The sequence below is a fragment of the Lepidochelys kempii genome, chromosome 11 (genome assembly GCF_965140265.1).
Source record: "Lepidochelys kempii isolate rLepKem1 chromosome 11, rLepKem1.hap2, whole genome shotgun sequence".
In the NCBI taxonomy this organism is placed as follows: Eukaryota; Metazoa; Chordata; order Testudines; family Cheloniidae; genus Lepidochelys; species Lepidochelys kempii.
Window position 1 is genome coordinate 36,708,109 of NC_133266.1, and position 20,179 is coordinate 36,728,287.

Sequence of the window (20,179 nt, forward strand, 5' to 3'; positions counted from 1 at the left end):
CATAAAGCTTCCCATTGTCCTCTCTAAAGTATATGCTGAATTTACACTGCTGTCATATTCCACTCAGCACATCACTTCCCCTATAGTTAGCCATGGTATCCAAAACACAGACAGTAATGATGAGGCAATAGTGCAGGTCAACTTGCCCCTTAATCTGTTAGCATCCCTAGAGCCCATCAGTCAGGTTCCAGTAACTAACACTGTACAGAAAATAAGATTGGGTGTGATTTCATATTTAGGGCCAGACTCAGATACCCTTATTCATATTGAATAGTACCTTTAGTGAAGTCAGTAATATGCTGACGAGTAAGATGCTTCTCGGTGTGAAGAAGGGTATCTAAATCTGGCCCTATATAAATAGTTCTTACACATTGTTACTGTACATGATAGTAAATGTTGAACATCCACATTTAATTTAGGAATTAAGGTTTATATTGCAATAGAATGAACCTTGTGCATGTTCATTAATGGTAAGTTCTGTGATCACTGTTTTCCCTTACAGAATCAGAATGCTTCCTACTTACCAGTGCCACTGGAAGAAAAGTGAGATTCATAGCTTCTGCAAGCCACAGAGGACAGGACATGCCTTATACTGGAGCTTCACAAGGTATGATAGGCTACTCAGACAAATTTAATATTTGTTTGTTCTCTAGTTGTATAGTGTTTGACACTTGTGTTACATACATATTCTGATTGCTAGCATTTGTAAGTGTAATATATAAAATAATAGATTTAGCACAACTATCTAGAAAATAGTGTAACGTACAGTATATGTTACCTGACTGCCAAATACAGGCCTGGGAAGAAATTTTATCCTAAATTTAGGGATTTTTTGGCACCCTTTGGAACATGAAGCAGGTATAGCTGTTAGGTTTAAATGTGTGTATCTTCCATGGTTCCCTGTGATTGCAGATTAGAGAAGGTGTCCTGGCTCATTATAGCCTTCTTTTTCTTCTATGTTTCTGAGTTGAGCCAAAAAGGAATTCATAAAAGAATCCTCCACCATTATTTTTTCACATGAACACCAAGTTGGTGATATGCCTATTTCAGCCCTACTGCTGCTTGTGAGTCTTATTTGTTCAACTTAAGACATATTCAAGGCCAGTCTTACATTCCTGAGAATGTGTGAGAACTGACTGGGGGCATCTGTTTGCAAAGAAAGCAGCTAGTAAACAATATATTTATTAAAAGAAACAACCCAGATGTACAGAAAGGACTTCCTACATCCACCTCCAATCCCCTTTGCAGTGAATTGAAATAAAATGATAGAATGATGGCAAAAGGTAATTAAAAAAACCCTGCATTTTGAATCTTCTCAGATACAATATTAAACCATTATTAAAAGGAGAAGGATGGCAGGATGCAAAGTAGTCTCCAACAAACACATATTTTAGTGGTGCATTTTGGAATTTTAATACCAAGTTTAGTGAGGAAAAGAAAGTCAATTTCACTTTTCAAACAGACCGCAAATGCATTTGCTGGAATTTGCTGACCCAAGAAAAATCCACCTCTGTAACATATGTCAGACCTCTCTCTAGGTCCTCACATTCAGGCTATGTCTAAATCTTGACAATTCTTTGTGCATGGATCTCTAAGAAACCGATTTACCCACAAAGCTAGAACTCTTGTCCAGGTTCTCATCTTGGATCTTGATTACTGCAACAGTCTTTTTCTCTGGCTTTGACAATTGCAATCTTGCCTTGCTTATATCCATTCAGAGTGCTGCTGCGAATAGTTTTCCTAACCTGTTGCTTTGACCATGTTCTCTCTCTCTCTCTCTTTGTATCCCTCCACTGGCTCCCCGTGCTCTCTCATAGAGAGAAGCTGCTTGTCTTCAGTTTCAAGGCCCTTCATGGCCTATCTCCCCTCTACCGATCATCTCTCATTTGCTATTAAGATCTCAGCTCTGACTGGCCCATGACGACAGCCTCCATTGCCCATTTGTTAAATTTTCAAACAAGCAACTTTGTGCTTTCTCCCATGTTGTCCCTCACACTTGGGAGGAGTTCCCCATAAACATCTGCAAAGCTACCTGATTATCCTCCTTCAAAGTCTCCTTTTCCGGGGTGCCTACAAAAAACTTGACAAGAGTTAAATTGCTAGTATAGAGACCACTACCTATCATGCTGACGAACACTGTCTCATTGTTTCCTTGTACTCCATCTGTCTGTATCCAGATGGTCTCCCTTGTTTTATGCTTAGAATGGGGAAGGGACCTTCTTTTTGTTCTGTTTGTGTACGGCACCCAGCACAATGGGGTCCTGGCCCATGACTAGGGCTCCTAAGTATTATAGTAATACTAATAATAGCAATATGCAAACTCACTGGATAATGCAGACACTAGCATTACTTTTATTCTGCAGTTTGTACAGAGCAGTCTGGAATTTGAGATGTGCATAAGTTCCAAATTACACATTTCAGCTGTGGCTAACAGGGTAAAGACAGATAAGAACTAAAGATTTGCAGCACATCCACAAGGCAAGAGATTTCTAAGAATGAATTTACTAAAACCTGTGACATGAAAATATGCTTCACAAGAAAGTGCAATCTTATGCTCCATGCTTTAACTGAAACAACATTTAAACACCTCAAGTGTCCTTTCTATTTTCTATCCCCTAAAGCAGCCTCACTTATAATAATTACCTCCTTAGGAAGGTATCTGAATTGGGAGCATTATCCAGCGTTATAGAGACATGGTGATACTACTTATTGCACTAGATTTCACCCTGAAGGAAAACACAATTTTCCATTCACAAGACATTATTCAGACATCATTTTTCACCATCCCTTCACACATAAAAGAAAGCAAATGGCTTGTATTTGATGTCAGGAGAACTGTAGGAATTTATCTAAATAGAATAAAAAGACAACTTGCAAAAGTGCTGAGCATCGAGGAATTCCCACTAAGGTCAATGGGAGCTGCTGGTTACTCAGCACTTTTGAAAAGCACATGATTTATTTAGGTGCCTAAATATGAACTTAGGCTCCTGTTTTTTAAAATCTTGTCCTTAACCCACAGCCAGTTTTATTTCTTTAGGCCTGAAACTACTATTGCCAAAATGGACCAGAACCTGAATTTTAGATTCCTACTAAGGTAAGAACATAACATTGCCTTAGGAGATTAACACTGATGCTATGATATCCACATCAGCCTCCTGGGCTGGGAGGCCAGGGATATAGGCAGAAGAAATGCATAAGATTGCAACTTGTTCAAATAATTAGTCTTACAAGACACTACAGATTGGGCATCCTCATCTGCAGGAGGCTGCTCTGTGCTTGGATAGAGAAATACTTTACCAAAAATTTTAAATTTTAAAGTTTCCTACTTCTACAATTGTCTACTGGTTCATATTTTCTCTCACCCTTTTTGTCTAGAGCTCAATGCTAGCCACTGTCCATAAGTCAGCATTGCCAGACATGCAGTCATGAGAAAGAGAATAGTTTATTAACTGATGATTTGCTTTCTCTTATTAATATGTCTGTACTTCATCTCTCCTTGCTCTTGAGGAATACGTATTTCAGTTGCTCCCAGCAGAGCTATTAAGTTTTATTTAATGTTAGTTCAGGATTAGTCAACTTTACAGCTATGTAGAAACACGTCTCGAGGGGCAAGTCAGAAGGGCAAGTCTGAGGTCACTGCCCATGTCTGACAGTCTTGAACGCAGCCTGTGTAGCTGCTGGGCAGGACATAACCCAGAAGTCAGGATTACCAGACAGACTGTCTAAGAGATCATAGAATGTATTTCACTAAACTGCAATTCCAGTAGCAGAGGTGCAGACTCAGTTGTTTGTTGCTGAGGCACTCTGCTGTGAAAGAGCTTTGAGCAAAGAGAAAAAGGGACTCCCTCTCCGCCATCCCTCAAACAAAGCAGCACCACTATTACACAGCAGCACAATAAAACTTACAAAAGGCTGCTCAATTTCTCTGTTGCTTCTCAGAAGCTTTTTCTGCACCATCCAGTCATACACCATCTCCAACACACACAGAAATTTCCCAAGTGTTAAGGGGATCAAAAAAGTCCCAAATTTAAGAATGAAATGCAGATGTCAACCAAAGAGCACTAGTTATTTGCAGTATAATGCAGTTTTCCCAGCATACAGACAGTAATATTAATTTAATAAAGGACCCTACTGCCTGGAAAGTTACTAGTTTCGAAAAAGAAGTACATGCCAGGTAGAAATCTCTCACTTGCCATATCTGGAATTTGGATGTTTTCATGGATGACCAGGCACTAGACTCCCACCAATTTTTAGTGAATAGAGGAGTAGCCAGTCTCCTTCCAAGACGACTCCTGGCAAACCATTCTGGATGTTAGTCCTTCCTTTCTCTCTTCTTCTTTCACTCTCTCTTTCCATTTTGCTTTTTTAAAAAGTAATAAAAACATACCACTACTGACAGTTAAAAGACTGCAGTCTGATCTAGCTCAGAGTATTAGTAATGGGATTCAGTGCCTTTTATATTAAAAGTTAAAAGTAAAAAATCAACAAAAAGTAGTTTCAGGAACTATACCTGAGCCACCCTACCAATTTTTGTGGTTTCACAACCCATTTTCTTAATTTTTTAAAAATATTTTCTCTTCCCTCTTGCTATGTGACAGACCCACACAAACAACAGGTGAAACTGTCTATATGGAGGAAATACTGAAGACTGTACACAAAGTACTGTCAAATGCTCAGATACAGGCAGAGGAAAAAACAGAGAGAATAATTGTTTTTCCTCACATCTATTTATGTTGTAGTAATCCTGGGTGTTACATGTAACAACAGTCAATAAAAAAATAATCATACTAAAGTGTGCATGTGCCTTTAAGTTATGATTTCAAGTACAACTCAGTAGTGACCAAATATTCTTAACATCTGATGGCTTTTGGTCAACATGAAATGAGTTGGAAAGTAGACTCTTCAAGTCTGGATTGAGGCTTATGTATATTCCTTTAGTCTTCTCAACCTCTCATCTCTATTCCTAACATCATGAAGAAATTATTTCTCACTTCATGATCATTTGATTCCTCAACTGGCACCCACTTATGGAGTGTAGTCATCCTTGACTAAGAGCTCCATGGAGCTACTGATGGATTTAAAGGACACATTTTTCTTACAAATATACAAGAAAACCAAAACAAGTTGATCAAAATACTTTTACATTGATCCATTAAAAGTTTGAAAACTTACCTAAAACCAACATTTTAAGTGGGGAAAGTACTTGATTTGAATGTTGGTTTTAGGTAAGTTTTCAAACTTTTAATGGATCAACAAAAAAGTATTTTGATCAACTTGTTTTGGTTTTCTTTATAGGCAGACAGGTTCTAATTTGTAAATATGTATATTTTAGGGATTATGATAGGTGTATGCTGATTTGGTGGTAATTGTCTATATTGCTTTTGAAACTGATCAGCTAAATTAGTTCTGCATTGTAATATTATTTGTACACAGATCCAGCAACAAACCTGTTAAAGATTAGGGCTTGGAGTCTGAAAATTTCAGTTTTATTCCTAGCTCTTCCAAAAACTCTTTCAGTGGCTTTGGCATTTGGATATGATAATCACATCAGAAATGCTTTAAGCAGACAGATCTTGGGCAAGTCATTTAACTTCTCCTTGCCTCAGTTTCTTCATCTGTAAAATAAGAATAGTAATACTTATCTCACAGGGTACAAGGTTTATTTCATTAATGTTTGTAAAATCATTGGAGATGAAAAATGTTATAGAAAAGAGCCAAGTATTATGTGAAACATAATTATGAAGGTAGATTAACTACACACTTACTCCTCCTAAGAACCAGTGTTCCTCTGAAGTGTTTAAAATGATGAAGGAAATGTTTCCACTAGGAATGTTTCCACTAGCAAAAAGCTAACACTATTAATGCATGTCATTAGCTTGTTCTCATTACTCCTACCTGCTTTAGAAACTTCCTTTGTTCTTTTAAATAATATTTGTGCTAAACAGTCTTGCAAAATTTTCATAAAATCTTCATTTCAGGTACACAAGTCTACCTCACTACTCTTCAATATGACACTATTGACAATTCAACTTTGTTAACTCACCCATAAAAAAAACACCCAGAAGAACTACCTGTCCAAAACACATGGCTGAGTACAATTTTACAAAGTTCCCCAGTCCTGGAAAGCACGACTGGATAGGAAAGGACATGACTACTACAGAGTAACACTTCCTAACACACTTTTAGGTGTTTAGGGATGTAGTTTATCTTCATTCCCCATGTGCCTATAAATAAACAAAACCAAGTACTTTTATTGTTAAATAGAAAATTATTTTTTAAAACTAATTTGCACTGTTTTAATCCAAGTTTGTATCATTCGGAAATTATGAAAAATAACTGGGTTTTCCTTAAAATGTACAGAAGTTTCTGGTAACCTGGTGACTTTGGCATTTGATTTAACAAGACATTTTCTGCCATGGTACGTCCATAATCTGCAAGTAAAACCTAAAATGCCTCCTCACTTGAGTTTGATATTATGTGGTACTACATCTCAACAGTCTTGTGTTTTATAACAGTGACTAGTAGAGAACTAGAAGCAGCCAGCTAGTTCAAAAGTAATTTTGCCAAGTCTAAATTGCTAACCACAAGAAATTCAAGATCCCACTGTCCTGTTCTCTTTAAAATGGTTAGATAAGAATTTAAATATCTGAATGTTAATGAAGACTTTCTTTGGTAAAAAATATTATTCAAGTTTGAAAAGGCTAATATCACAATTTTATTTTTGTCAATTTCAGAGCCATCCTCCAAACACAACTTTACAAAGACCAAAATGTTGGCCTTGTTCTCCCCACAATAAATACATAAGTTTATTCATTTCATTTATTTGGCCTATTATCTAGCCTTTTGTAGTGTCTAACATAATTCTATTTATGGACCATTTTCCTTGAGCCACAAATCATAACATTTAAACATGAATATGTTCATCCTCCTTTAGGAATATTTTGTCAAAAAGTTGGCATTGTAAAAATGTATGTTTCAAAATAGTATCAAGACTTTAAAACTTTGCCCAGCCTGTAGTAGAGAATGACCATACACATTTCCAGCACTATTCTATTCAGTCTGAGAATAAGATGAAGCTACATGAAGGGTAGGTTTCTAAATGACATCCCCATCTCACATTTAGAGTTGTATACACTTTAACATTAAGGGAAAACTCTGAAAATCTCTTATGTAACCTTCGTCTCAGTGGAGTATTTTTAATGAAGCGATTATGGAGGCCTCTGAGTTCTCTATCCCTATGTTCATTGCTATGTATTTCATGTGCTATATTTAGACTTCTTCAGGCTTCCTTTTCTGAAAATAAATTTATCAGATTGACTCTCCTTGCTGCCAAAAGGTGCATTATCTTGAAATCATAGGGCTCTGCTGTTCCCATTTCTGTTCAATCAGTTTCTGAATTATCATAGTACTCTCCACTAAAGATACAGTATCACTTTAAAATACAGTCTTTAATGAAATGCAAGGTAGATTCCTGACACTGAGCTACATTTGAACTAATTTACCATATGCTCTCATCTATCCTATTTATGTATTCAGTATGCTTATCCTATAAGGCCTATTTAATCTAAGAAATATTAAGAAAAATAAGCTAATCCTTTAGGACTTCCTTTTAGCTGTTTATAACTCCATTCATAGTGATGCAATATGTACTTTAGCAACATACACTAGGAATAAAATACAGAAAACATGCAATGGAGTAATTTATTGTTTACTTTGTGAAAATCCTAATAAAGGTAGTTCTTAAAGTGAATGTGTATTTTGGGTATTATATGGATTCTGATACATATAATTTGCTTTAGCTGACAGACTAACTCATACCTATATACTTTGAGGAAGTGTTATAACGATCAGTTAACGTAAGTAGAGTGCTTTAAAAACAAAAATTGCTAAGAATGCTCAGCTATACTATACTCTAATTATTTACTGATATTTCTCTGATATATCTCTTTTCTGCTTTCTCTTCCAGATCCATTACAGAAAGAACCACCCCACTTCATGTTCTCCAGAGAGGTCCCCTGCTTCATTGAGATTCCATTTCAGTACACAGATTTATGGTCATTAGAAACAACCTAGTTTAATATCAAGCATTAAAGAAATTGAAAGATCTTGCTCTGAAGCAAACGCCATTTATCCAGTGAGTAAGGAGAAAATGGTGTCCTGGGGCTGAGAGGATGGAAGCATTCTGTGCGAGTAAATTTGGAACACACTCAAATGTCATTGGTTTAAAATGCACTCAAATAACCAAACTTGTGAAAGCTTCCTTGAATTAGCTCATTTCTATTATAAGGTAGAATCGTTGCAGCTTACTTTTGTCATCTTAGACCAATATCAAATCAAAGGATCATTCTAATAGAGTCACAAGCACCTCTACATATCCTCCTAAATTCCCCTCCATGACCTTCACTAGTATTCATCTGGTATCTGTTGTTTTTTACCAAGAGAAGTGCCTCCTAGTGCATTTGGAATTCTATTATAATGTGAATAACACTGGCTACTATTGGAAGTACAGTAGGAGGGACCAGCAGCAGAAGGGTGACAGAAGTTGAACATAGGGACATAAAGATAAGGTGTGGAACACCTTGAGAGAGAGAGAGAGAGATTTTAGAAGAAAGGGGTAAAGCCTACAATACAGACACTGAGTTGGAATTTGGGTTGCTGCCTCCAGCCAAATTAGAATAGGCTAGGGGCTGCCTGGTTGTGATACCTGCAGAACAAAGAGTAAAGGAGTAAGGAGAAGGGTGGGAGCCTGATAATACAAAGATTGAGAGGAAGATACGTGGGAACAGGAGTACAGCTGAGAGGGAAAGTGATGAAAACCTGGAAATGGGAAAGGGGGTAATGGGAATCTGCTATCACAAAGAGGGAGGAAATGGAGAAGCATGGGCATTTGGAAGCTTCGGCAATGAGTGAATGGGTGTTTGGTCAGAAAATATAAAATTTAGAAGTTGGGGAACAGGGAAAGATAGTAGCCTAGAACATTGGAAGGAATTGAAAGCACTTTGCAGGGCAGGATTAGCATTCGAAAGGACCTTGACAAATTGGAGAATTCATCTGAATTCAACAAGATGAAATTCACTAAAGATAAGTGCAAAGTACTTCACTTAGGAAGGAAAAATTAAATGCACAACTATAAAATGGGGAATAACTAAACAGGGGGATAGTACTGCTGAAAAAGATCTGCATGTAATAGCGAATCACAAATTGAATGAGAGTCAACAACATGTTGCACTTGCAAAAAAAGTTAATATTCTGCAGTGTATTAACAGGAATGTTGTATGTAAGACATGAGAGGTAACTCTACCAATCTATTCAGCACTGGTGAGGCCCTCAGTTGGAGTACTGTGTCCAATTCTGGGTGACACACTTTCGATAAAGATGTGTACAAATTGGAGAGAGTCCAGAGAACAGCAACAAAAATGATACATGGTTAGAAAACCTGACCTATGAGGAAAGGATAAAAAAACTGGGCATGTTCAGTCTGGAGAAAAAGAAGACTGTTGTGGGGGGACCTGATATCAGTCTTCAAATATGTTCTCCGCGTTTACTGAGTGTAGGACAAGAAGTGATGGGCTTACTCTGCAGCAGGGGAGATTTAGGTTAGATATTAGGAAAAACTTTCTGACTATAAGGGTAGTTAAGCTCTGGACTAGGCTTCCAAGGGAAGTTGTGGAATCCCCATCATGGGAGGTTTTGAAGAACAAGTTGGATAAACACCTGTCAGGGATGGTCTAGGTTTACTTGCTCCTGCCTCAGTGCAGGGCGTTGGACTTGACTTCTTGAGGACTCTTTCAGCCCTACATTTCTGTGATTCTAAATGTAAATTACTGCTATTATTATTTTATTACTGGAGTTCATTAGCATAGAATGAGGGTACAAAAGGAAGTCTGGAACAACAGAGAGGTGAGATGTTAAAAGGCTGAACTGTGAGTGTGGATGGTTTGGAGGTAGAGACAGAATTCACAGAGAGGGTTAGGGAAGTCTGAAATTGCAGAAAGTGCAAGTGGACAAAAGGAAGATACTGGGTGTCAGGGCCAGCTCTAGGATTTTTGCTGCCCCAAGCAAAAAAATTTTGGCCACCCCTGCTTCTTTTTTGTGCCTCCCCGCCCCTGGCTCCGCCCCAACTCCGCCCCTTCCCCAAATCCCCGGCCCCGACTCCTTCTCCGGGCATGCTGCATTTCCTCCCCCTCCCATTGCTTCCTGCAGCTCCCCCCCCCGCAACCCTCCCGCCCTAGCTCACCTACGTTTCACCTGCTCCCCTAAGCACCCCACTTCTCCCCCCTCCCTCTCAGGTGAGAGAGAGGCAGCATGTTCAGGGGAGCAGACGGAGCAGAGGTGAGTGAGGGTGGGAGCACAGGAAGTAACGGGGGGGGTAGAGGAACTGTTCCCCACCCCAGCTCACCTCCTCTCCATCACCGCCGCCTCCCCCGAGTGCACCACCGCTCAGCTTCTCCTCCCTACCTCCCAGGCTTGCCCCACGTGTAACAGCTGTTTTGCAGGCAGCAAGCCGGGGAGGGAGTGGGGAGAAGTGGAGCGGCGGCGGCAGTACGCTCAGGGGAGTAGGTGGGGGCACAGTTCTAGGGGCGGCATGGCCGGCACCAGAATGCTGCTCCTCGAAATGTGCCGCTCCATGCACCTGCTTGTTTTGCTGGTGCCTAGAGCTGGCCCTGCTGGGTGTGATGAATGTGGAAATAATAGCAAGGAACAACAGGGAGATGGAGGAGAGAAAGACAGGTGTCTGGAGGCAGAGAGCCTACAACTGTGTGGGGCTAAGCAAGTATGTGAGCAGAGAGATTAAGCAGAGAAGAGCCATGTCAAAAAGATGAGCAACATAAGCCAAATAACTTCTCAACAACATGAAGGACAAACAGCCTATGTGACTCTGAACTTCAAAATGCTGCCACTGATGATGGAAATATTCTGTTCAGATGTTAATAATGTAAGCAAAAGTTCCTTTCAGTAAATTAATCGTTACCACAGGAGGGCTAATCTTAACAGCAAGTGACACAAAAGACTGAGACAAAAACGACAGTCTAGGAGTTGCCATATTTTCTCTCCATGATGGACACTAATTTCATTTGGATATCAAATTATCTTTTTGTGTGTTTGTTTGGTGCTGCTGTGTTCCAGCCTAGTGGCGGCTGCTTTAAGTAATGGTGAAGTGTGTATAATTACATATAAGAACATAAGAATGGCCATATTGGGTCAGACTAATGGTCCATCTAGCCCAATATCCTGTCTTTTGACAGCAGCCAATGCCAGATGCTTCAAAGGGAATGAACAGAACAGGGCTATTATCAAGTGACCCATCCTCTGTCATCCAGTCCCAGCTTCTGGCAGTCAGAGGCTTAGTGACACCTAGAGCATGGGGTTGCATCCTTGACCATCTTGGCTAATAGCCATTGATGGACCTGTCCTTCAGGAATTTATATAATTTTTTTTGAACCCAGTTATACTTTTAGCCTTCATAACATCCCCTGGCAATGAGTTCCACAGGCCGACCATACATTGTGTGTCATGTTTGTTTTAAACCTACTGCCTATTAATTTCATTGGGTGACCCCTGGTTCTTGTGTTATGCAAAGGGGTATATAACACTTCATTATTCACTTTATCCACACCAGTCATGATTTTATAGACCTCTATCATATTAGTCATCTCTTTTCCAAGCAGAACAGTCCCAGTCTTTTTTCTCTCTCCTCATATGGAAGCTGTTCCATACCCTTAATCATTTTTGTTGCCATTCTCTGTACCTCTTCCATTTGTAACATAATATTTTTTTTTGAGATGGGGTGATCGGAACTGCATGCAGTGTTCAAGGTGTGGGCATACCATGGATTTATATAATGGTCTTATGATAGTTTTTGTCTTATTATCTATCCTTTACCTAATGGTTCTTACATTCTGCTAGCTTTTTGACTGCCATTGCATATTGAGTGAATGTTTTCAGAGAACTATCCACAATGACTCCAAGATATCTTACTGGAGTGGTAACAGCTAATTTAGTCTCCATCATTTTGTATGTATTGTTGGGATATGGTTTTCAATGTGCATTACCTTGCATTTATCAGCATTGAATTTCATCTGCCATTTTGTTGCCCAGTCACCCAGTTTGTGAGATCCCTTTGTAACTCTTTATGGTTTGCTTTAGACTTAACTATCTTGAGTAATTCTGTATTACCCCAAACTTTCCACCTCACTGTTTACCCCTTTTTCCAGATCATTTATGAATATGTTGAACAGCAGCGGACTGAGGGGGACACTGCTATTTACCTCTTTCCATTCTGAAAACTGACCATTTATTCTTACCCTTTGTTTCCTAGTTTTTAACCTGTCACTGATCTATGAGGAGACCTTCCATTTTTTTCCATAACTGCTTATTTTGCCCAAGAGCCTGTGGTAAGGGACCTTGTCAACGGTTTTCTGAAAGTCCAAGTACTCTATATTCACTGCATCATCCTTGTCCACAAGCTTGTTGACCCCCTCAAAGAATTCTGATAGAGTGGTGAAATCTTCCCCCACAAATCATGTTCTTCTATGTGTCTGATAGTTTCAACCAATGTACCTGGTACTGAAGTTAGTCTTACTGGCCGTAATTGCCAGGATCGCCTCAGCCTTTTTAAAAAATTAGTGTCACATTAGCTGTCCTCCAGTCACCTGGTACAGTAGCTGTTTTAAGTAATAGGTTATTACATACCACATTTAACATTTCTTCAATTTCACATCTGAGTTGCTTCAGAACTTTTGGGTGAATACCATCAGGTCCTGAGGATTTATTAATATTTAATTTATCTATTTGTTCCCAAACCACCTGTATTGACATCTCAGTCTGGAACAATTCCTCAGATTTGTCACCTAAAAAGAATGGCTCTGGTGTGAGAATCTCTCTCACATCCTCTGCAGTGAAGATCAATGCAAAGAATTCATGTAGGTTCGTCACAATGGCCTTGTCTTCCTTGAGTGCTCCTTTAGTACCTCAATCATCCAGTGGCCCGACTGATTGTTTGGCAGGCTTCCTGTTTCTGATGTACTTAAAAAATTTCTGCTGTTAGTTTTTGCTTCTTAGCCTTGCCATAATTACTCCATTCTGACTTCAGAGTTAAATTCCCTTAAAAACCCTATTTTAGAATTTTTTTAAAAAAAGAGAGAGAAACTTAACCTTTAAAGTGCAATTTTGCTCTGAAAACTGAAAATGGCATAATGGGATTCCATATAGCTCAATAATTCCATGTCAAATTTTCTCAGTTTACAAGTGAAAAGATGTTTTTTTTTCTAACTGATAGACGTGCAAACTGATCCTGAGATCGGAAAGTCAAGCTATGTTCTTTTTAGCAGTGATAACAATTCTGCAGGCCAAATTCTTCTCTCAGTTACTCACTGGAATCCCACTGTCTACAACATATACATCAACTGTATTCAATAGAGTAAATGAGGGTAGAATTTGGCCCTCCTACTGGCACTCAGTTAACAATTCTGTTCATGCTCCATGAGTCTACTTTCCCAGAGGTGTGTTGGCTCTGGAGGGCAAACAAGAGTAAAATTTAGTAAAAATTCACTTTTCCACTAGAGTAAGCACATCTGATTCTAAATACACTAAAGAAAGATAGTCAAGAAAGAATATGACTTTCATATTAAGTTTTGAAAGATCAAACTGCTCATCAAGATAAACAACAAGTAAACCTACATACTCTCCTCGTCTCAGATCAGTAAATGAAGATAGCCGAAAATATAACAGACTAGGATCACATAGACCAAAATATATCATCTAGAGTTCAGCACCTGGAGCCAATTCAGTTCTAAGATTTATATTCATGTTCAGTTACACCATGTCTACACTAGCACTTATGTCGGCAAAACTTTTGTCGCTTGGGGTGTGAAAAAACACACCCCCAAGCAACATACGTTTTGCTGGCATAAGCACCTGTGTGCACAGCGCTGTGTTGGTGAGAGATGCTCTCCCACTGACAAAGCTACTGCCGCTCATTGAGCTGGTTTTATGTCGACAAGAGAAGTTTCTCCCATTGGCATAATGCAGCTAAATGAGCGATCTTCACGGGCATTTTGAGATTTGTAGATTTTGAGATTTCTAAGACACCTCACTTTAACACAAAAGTAATTAGTTGAAAAATCTTTTTTATCTTTGCAGCTATTTAAATAGTTCACATTATGTTCTGTAACTTTAAAACAAATTTGGATCCATACAATGTAAAATACACTAGGTTACGATGAGGTATAGTAAATTAATTTCATGACAGGATTCAGATGATAATTATAAAATCATTTGTTCACTGCTCTTGTGTTTTATGATGTCATCAGAACTGTTCATTTGTATCATAGAGTCACAGAACCATAGAGTTAGAAGGAAACACAAGGGTAATCTAGTCTAACCCTGTCAAGATGCAGGATTTGTTAGTCTAAACCCCTCGTGAGACCCACTTCCCATTTGACATCATTCCATTAATAATTACTCATTGTTTGCGGTTGTCTAACCAATTATGTATCCATTTAATGGTAGTTCCACCAAGTCCGCATTTCTCAAGCTCACTTATCAGACTATCATGTGGGACTGTGTCAAAAGTCTTGCTAATGTCCAGGTATATTACATTCACTGCGTTCCCCCGATCTACTAAGGAAATCAAACGGTTTGGGCATGATTTCTCTGTAAATCACTGTAGGCAGCCATTATTTTTCCTTTAAAATATAGTTATGGTGGAAAATCCTTTTTTCCCCCTCCCTGGAAATTTCCATAGGAAGATTTTTTTATACAAAAGAAACTTTCTGTCAGTGGGGACGTTAACTATAGCTTTCCCAACCCAACCCCTCCCCACACACTTTAAAATAATGGAAATTACCTTTGAATACAAAACTAATATCTAACTGACCAAAAGAAGTGAGGACATCCAAAGTTAAGGCTCACTGTCTGGGACTTGCTCTTGTATACCTAAATATTGCTGCAAATGTTGAAGTTAAGATCATCCGCTGTTGTGAAACTCCCATGCTACAACCTGGGCACAACAGAATGAACTAAACTAAAATTACAATGAATTCTCCTGTTTTTGTCCATTTAATCTCAGATTCTCAATGTGGTTTTTCATGCAATTTTTACTTTTGCAGTACATTAACACATTGATCAGTCATATATAAAACTGAAAATCCATATGAAAATCCATTTGATAGTAACAACAGTCAATATAGCTCCCAAGTTTGACATCACACCTGTGAAATAAGAGCATTTGGAAACAAACACAATTATAACTTTAAGACATCTAGTCTGACATTAAAATCAAAATGTCAGCCCATTTGGAAGTACTGCATAGTGAGCAACAAAAACTTTTTGCAAAAGAACAGGGAAAAGGAAATCCAAGAGATGTGAATTTGATGGGAGTCTTTTTTAAGCACATACCTCCGACAAGTAGAAGAAAAGAAATCCATTTTGGAGAAGATACTGAAAGAGCTTGATGTCCACCTGGCAAATTTCTTGTGCTGTTTAAAAAAGGAAGACGGTTTAGATGATGAACCAAGTCATATCTGCAATATTACCACTAGTGCCAAATAAATATGTAAATAAAAGTAAGTTTTGTCCTCTGTGTTCTCCATTAGAAAGATTTTTCCTTAAAAAGGCAGCAAACCCCCACCAAAACCCCGAGTAAGGCATCTGGCCTTTAAAGCAGAGCCTCTGTTTGAATATGGGAGGAAAGCTGTACACCCCTGCAACGCTGGGCTCTGGCAGCCCGATTGCCTGGCTACAGTGCTTTAACACTAGACTCCAATTTGTGTTCTGCACTAGTGAACAATAAGACCTCAAGTAGTTAGGTCTAACACTTCTAAATGACAGTTAAGGAACTCAATGCCTGAATACAATAACAGGCAAACAAATACAAGAAGTGGCAAACATCCAAAAAAATAAGGCCGATAAAATCCATCCTCTAAAAAAAATGCTGTGTTGCCAAACAGACCTGACTGCAGCTTATGAAAGATTTTGTAAAATCCAAAATTGGATTTCCTGTTCTATCCCATGCTTAGTATTAACGACTAAACAGGCAGGTATAGGATTTATTTATTTGTATATTTATTTATTTTTAAAAACCCCACACAAGATAACTGAAATAAATGAACTAAGGTCTATGATTAAATGTTCTGGCAGCTTACCTGATAAAACAAGAATTTCTGATGTATTACAAGAAAGAAAAGCATCCAGCAATGATGTTGATGAAATGCTCTCTAATGAAGTTGTTCATATTTCCAGTTCCAAAAGATTAACAAGTATTTCGAATTGCTGCATTCTCATTGGGAAAAAACAGAGACCTCTGCAGTATCCTCTCTGCTTCATCCTCAGCTTCCTGTTCTGAAGCTCACTCTATGGTACCTAATAGAAAACAGCAAATAGCTTTGTGGGGTTGCGGGGGTGGGGGAAGAGACAGAGAGAGCCTTCACCTTACGGGACAGCTCCATCTACTGGCAAAATGAAAGAACCAGCTGTAACCAGCAGATTTTTTTTTTTTAGAGTCTCTTTGGCCAGAATAGCATTTTGGACAAGTCTGTGCATATCTGTTCTAAGGATCCCCATTCCTTCAGAGAAGAAACAAAGAGCAAGGTTTAAACTAAGAAGTTAATTGAGTTTGTCTGATTTTAAAAACGAACAAAATGAAACAAAATTGTTTTGTCGTTTAAATTTTCACTTAATTTTAAAATATTGGATACTGTTTACTTCTGAAACATAGGGACAAAGAAAATAAAACAAACCTCTTGGGAATGAATGATTTCTTTAAATCAGAGTCACAGAGTTTATAGCCAGAACCTGCCACCAGCTCATCTATTCTGACCTCCCCTTTTGGGGAATGATTTCTTTATATCAAAATTCATTGTTGTGATTTATTATGATGACCCCAGAAACCCTTCAAGTATATGTTGCTATGCACTTCACAACTGACTGCTATTTGTCTTACCACTGCGTTTGAATGGTAAATTTACCATTATTTAGCTACAGGATCATCAAAAACCTTAATATGCCAGGATGTGACTGATATCACATCCGTATGTTATGCTGCCTTGTCAGTCAAATGTATTGCTACACACAACTGGGAGGTTAGGTCCACGTGTTGCAAGGTTTTAAAGTGACAACTGGGACACCAAATCTTTAAAAAAAATTATGCATTTTTAAAATTCAAACTGCTAAGTGACGGTACCTTCTAGTAGAGCAAACCCACAACTGCACTGGCTCCTAGCTTTATTTTTACTATCAAAGCTAAATCTGAGAGCATTACACACTTCTAGTTTTGTTCCTTGACAAAAAATGAACCGTTAAAAACTGGAATAAGCACAGGCAAGTGCTTCTGAAAGTCATAGCTTTACCTAAGTTAGGGTAGCGTGGGTTCAGAGCAACCAATTATGTTAGGGAAGGGGACAATGCAGGGCGGGATCCTAGCAGTGAGCAGACAAAGAAAGGGTGCTGCGTGGAAGAAGAAAAGCTGAAAATAATAAAGCATTTATTTCATTATGTAATATATGCATTTGGCAAGTGCAGATAAAAAACAAATAAGCATCCATGTACAATGAGGCTGTCCTGTTCAATATTATAGATATCAAATGTTTGAAGGTGTAATTCATTGACTCTAAAGAGGCTGCAGATAATTGGAGCCAGCAGAATCATTTTACATACTGTCTTGATAGGGCATTTCATGTCTTATTTTATATACTAGCATCATGGGATTTTTACTATGGCTTAAATTCTGCTTGGACCCAAATCCTATGTGGAGCTGAGCTCTTTCAACTCCCATTGATTGCAATGGGAGTCAAGATACTCAGCACCTCATAGGAAGCATCCTGCACCTTGCCGAATCAGGGCTTTACTATCCATCTTTAAATATTTACTAATACTTCAATATCGTGAGCATTTTTTCTAACAATTACAATAAATCCATCCCTATAAACATTTAAACATGCACTGCAAACATTAACATTATTATAATTATAATCCTCAAGATTCTAAATATTTAATTTGAAAAAAAAAAACCTCCAAACCAACATTGGTTACTGAGCTTTAAAAAAAACATGATGATTTTAAGCTGCAATAGGAACACAGGAGGAAAATTCAGTTTCTGAAGTAGAAAAGGATAAAATCAATAGTAAAAGAAGTTGTATTTGAAGCTCCTGAGAGGGTATTACAAACAGTGTAGGGGAAACACATTTTAAGAATACCTGGGCTGTGTTCCTTTAACATTAATGTTATTTGCACTTTTGAACTGTGGTGCTCTACAAAAAGATGTATATGTATGTAAGAATGTTCAAAATCATATCAAGAAAGGCTGTTGAAATTAAATATCTTGTCATGTTGGCATCCATCTTGAAAGGAGGTTTAATTTCAATACCATTCTTTTCGACAGTCTACATTGTTTTAAATTTTTTTTATTGCTTATGAAAGGTCCTACACTGACAACATTGGAAACTGAAGCTTTCTGTGCACAGGGCAAGCACAAAATGGACAGTAGCTGTAGAAGCTTTCCCCCTTGAATGTGCCTCAATTCTGTTGTAGAAAGACTGCATATTCACTCTGTGACCCTTCTGCTGAGATCACCAGTAAGATCACTGATTGTGAGCTTGGCTTTTCTGAGATGAACATTGGTCCGCTAGTCATTCTTTGTAGGCCACTGAACAGTTGTCAAACAGTTCAGGTTGGTCACAGACCCAGAGGTGGAAAGATACATAATTCATTACCAGTCCCTGGAATCAAACTTGGATCTTAATTGCTAGGTTCTTATTTAGATTTAACCATTTGCAGATTCATCTGAATTGTCTTTTTCATAAGTTCTGCAAGGTCCTTGAAACACCTGCAACAGATCAGTTGCTTGTGGTGAAAGGAACACCTTTTGAGACAGAATCTCCCCCAAGATCTGAAAGATCTGGCAAACACAGTCAGTATCACACTGTTGCCGGAAGTAGTGCTTTTTAGGGCCGGTATTTCTGAAAATGACAAAAATGCAAGGCAGTGGCAAGTACATATTTGTAGCTAGGTGAAGTAGCAGAACACCCACCCCTGAAGCTTGTAAGTATAAACTGTCGGTCTATGCTACAAGGTATTCCTTTTATTACTTACATATAGCACTTTAAATTTTGTCATTTTCAAAATGGACTAAATAAGGAGACACTAGAATTCAGATAAATAAATGCAGGCAGCACAACACAAAAAGATCCTTGTGTGAGGTCTTGAACTACCTGCTTTCTATTTTAGTTCTGTACTTTTACTGACCCTAGCCTACTCTATATGGAACACTTTGAATTTTCCACAATTTAATCACAATTTTAGAAGCACTCATATTAATATACTGTGAATGTGTCCAGTGTTCAATAGGTCTTGAAATGACTTCTTTCCTCAGGTATCAATGGTGGAATGTAACTGGGTTCAAAGTACTTAAAGGACCTTGTTAAAATACTGCAAGCAAGACAAACTTTTTTTCAACTGCATTATGAATTTCTTGTAGCTCCAGTTTTGTCAGAGAGAGCATATAATAAGGTGCTATAGTCTAGCTCCACCGAAGTTCAGTAGCTTTTAATGACAGACGGAGTACTGTGGCTTTAATACCACTCACCAATTTGCCCCATAACTATTCTATGCCAAGCCGTCTGACAAGCAGTCAGAAGGCTCTTCCATAGCAAGTCATTATAAACAGTTACAAGGTTTCTACAGTGTAAATCCTTACTGTATATTTAATATATGAAACCTATATATTCTGCCCCAGTTCAGAAAAAGTTTTATGGATTCCCCTCATCATATAAGCTTTTCCCACAAGAAGATAAAAGTGGTGGTGGGGGTGGGGGGGGGGAGAGCTTGTACCACCTTATGTTAAACCACTTCTCTCAACAAGGAAGACACTGTTTGTATCTAGTTAAAAATAAGTTTCAAACGCCAGCAACTGTATGATACATAAGTTATTCACCATGACAAAAATTTTGCTCATTCCTCATTGCACATATGCTGAAAACCCTTCCCACCTATCATACAACGTGAGTAATCAGATTCCAAGGGCCTGTGTGGCAGAACTGATGACAACAGGCTACATCAGTGACAGCAAGTGTGCCTCTTGACTCTTACTAGAACCCTGAGGCTGCAGTAACTCCCATGTTTCCAGTGCCTCTTCTCCACAAGCAACAATGGCTTGTGGCTTTGCACAATGGAAGATCTACGA

At 38.4% G+C, this 20,179-nt stretch overlaps 1 protein-coding gene across 6 annotated transcripts in view; it reads right to left on the bottom strand.

Moving 5' to 3' along the window:
- Positions 1-20,179, bottom strand: part of LOC140895606 (sodium channel protein type 1 subunit alpha) — a 181,912-nt gene that overhangs the window by 156,554 nt on the left and 5,179 nt on the right. For 4 of the 6 annotated variants that reach the window (XM_073305720.1, XM_073305717.1, XM_073305721.1 and 1 more), the window contains exons 2-3: positions 16,146-16,362; positions 15,400-15,479 (exon numbers count right to left, since the gene is read on the bottom strand). The exons of the other annotated variants lie outside the window; for them this stretch is intronic. The gene's annotated coding sequence lies outside the window, so the exon portion shown is untranslated. The remainder of the gene's footprint in view (positions 1-15,399; positions 15,480-16,145; positions 16,363-20,179) is intronic. 6 annotated transcript variants of the gene reach the window in all.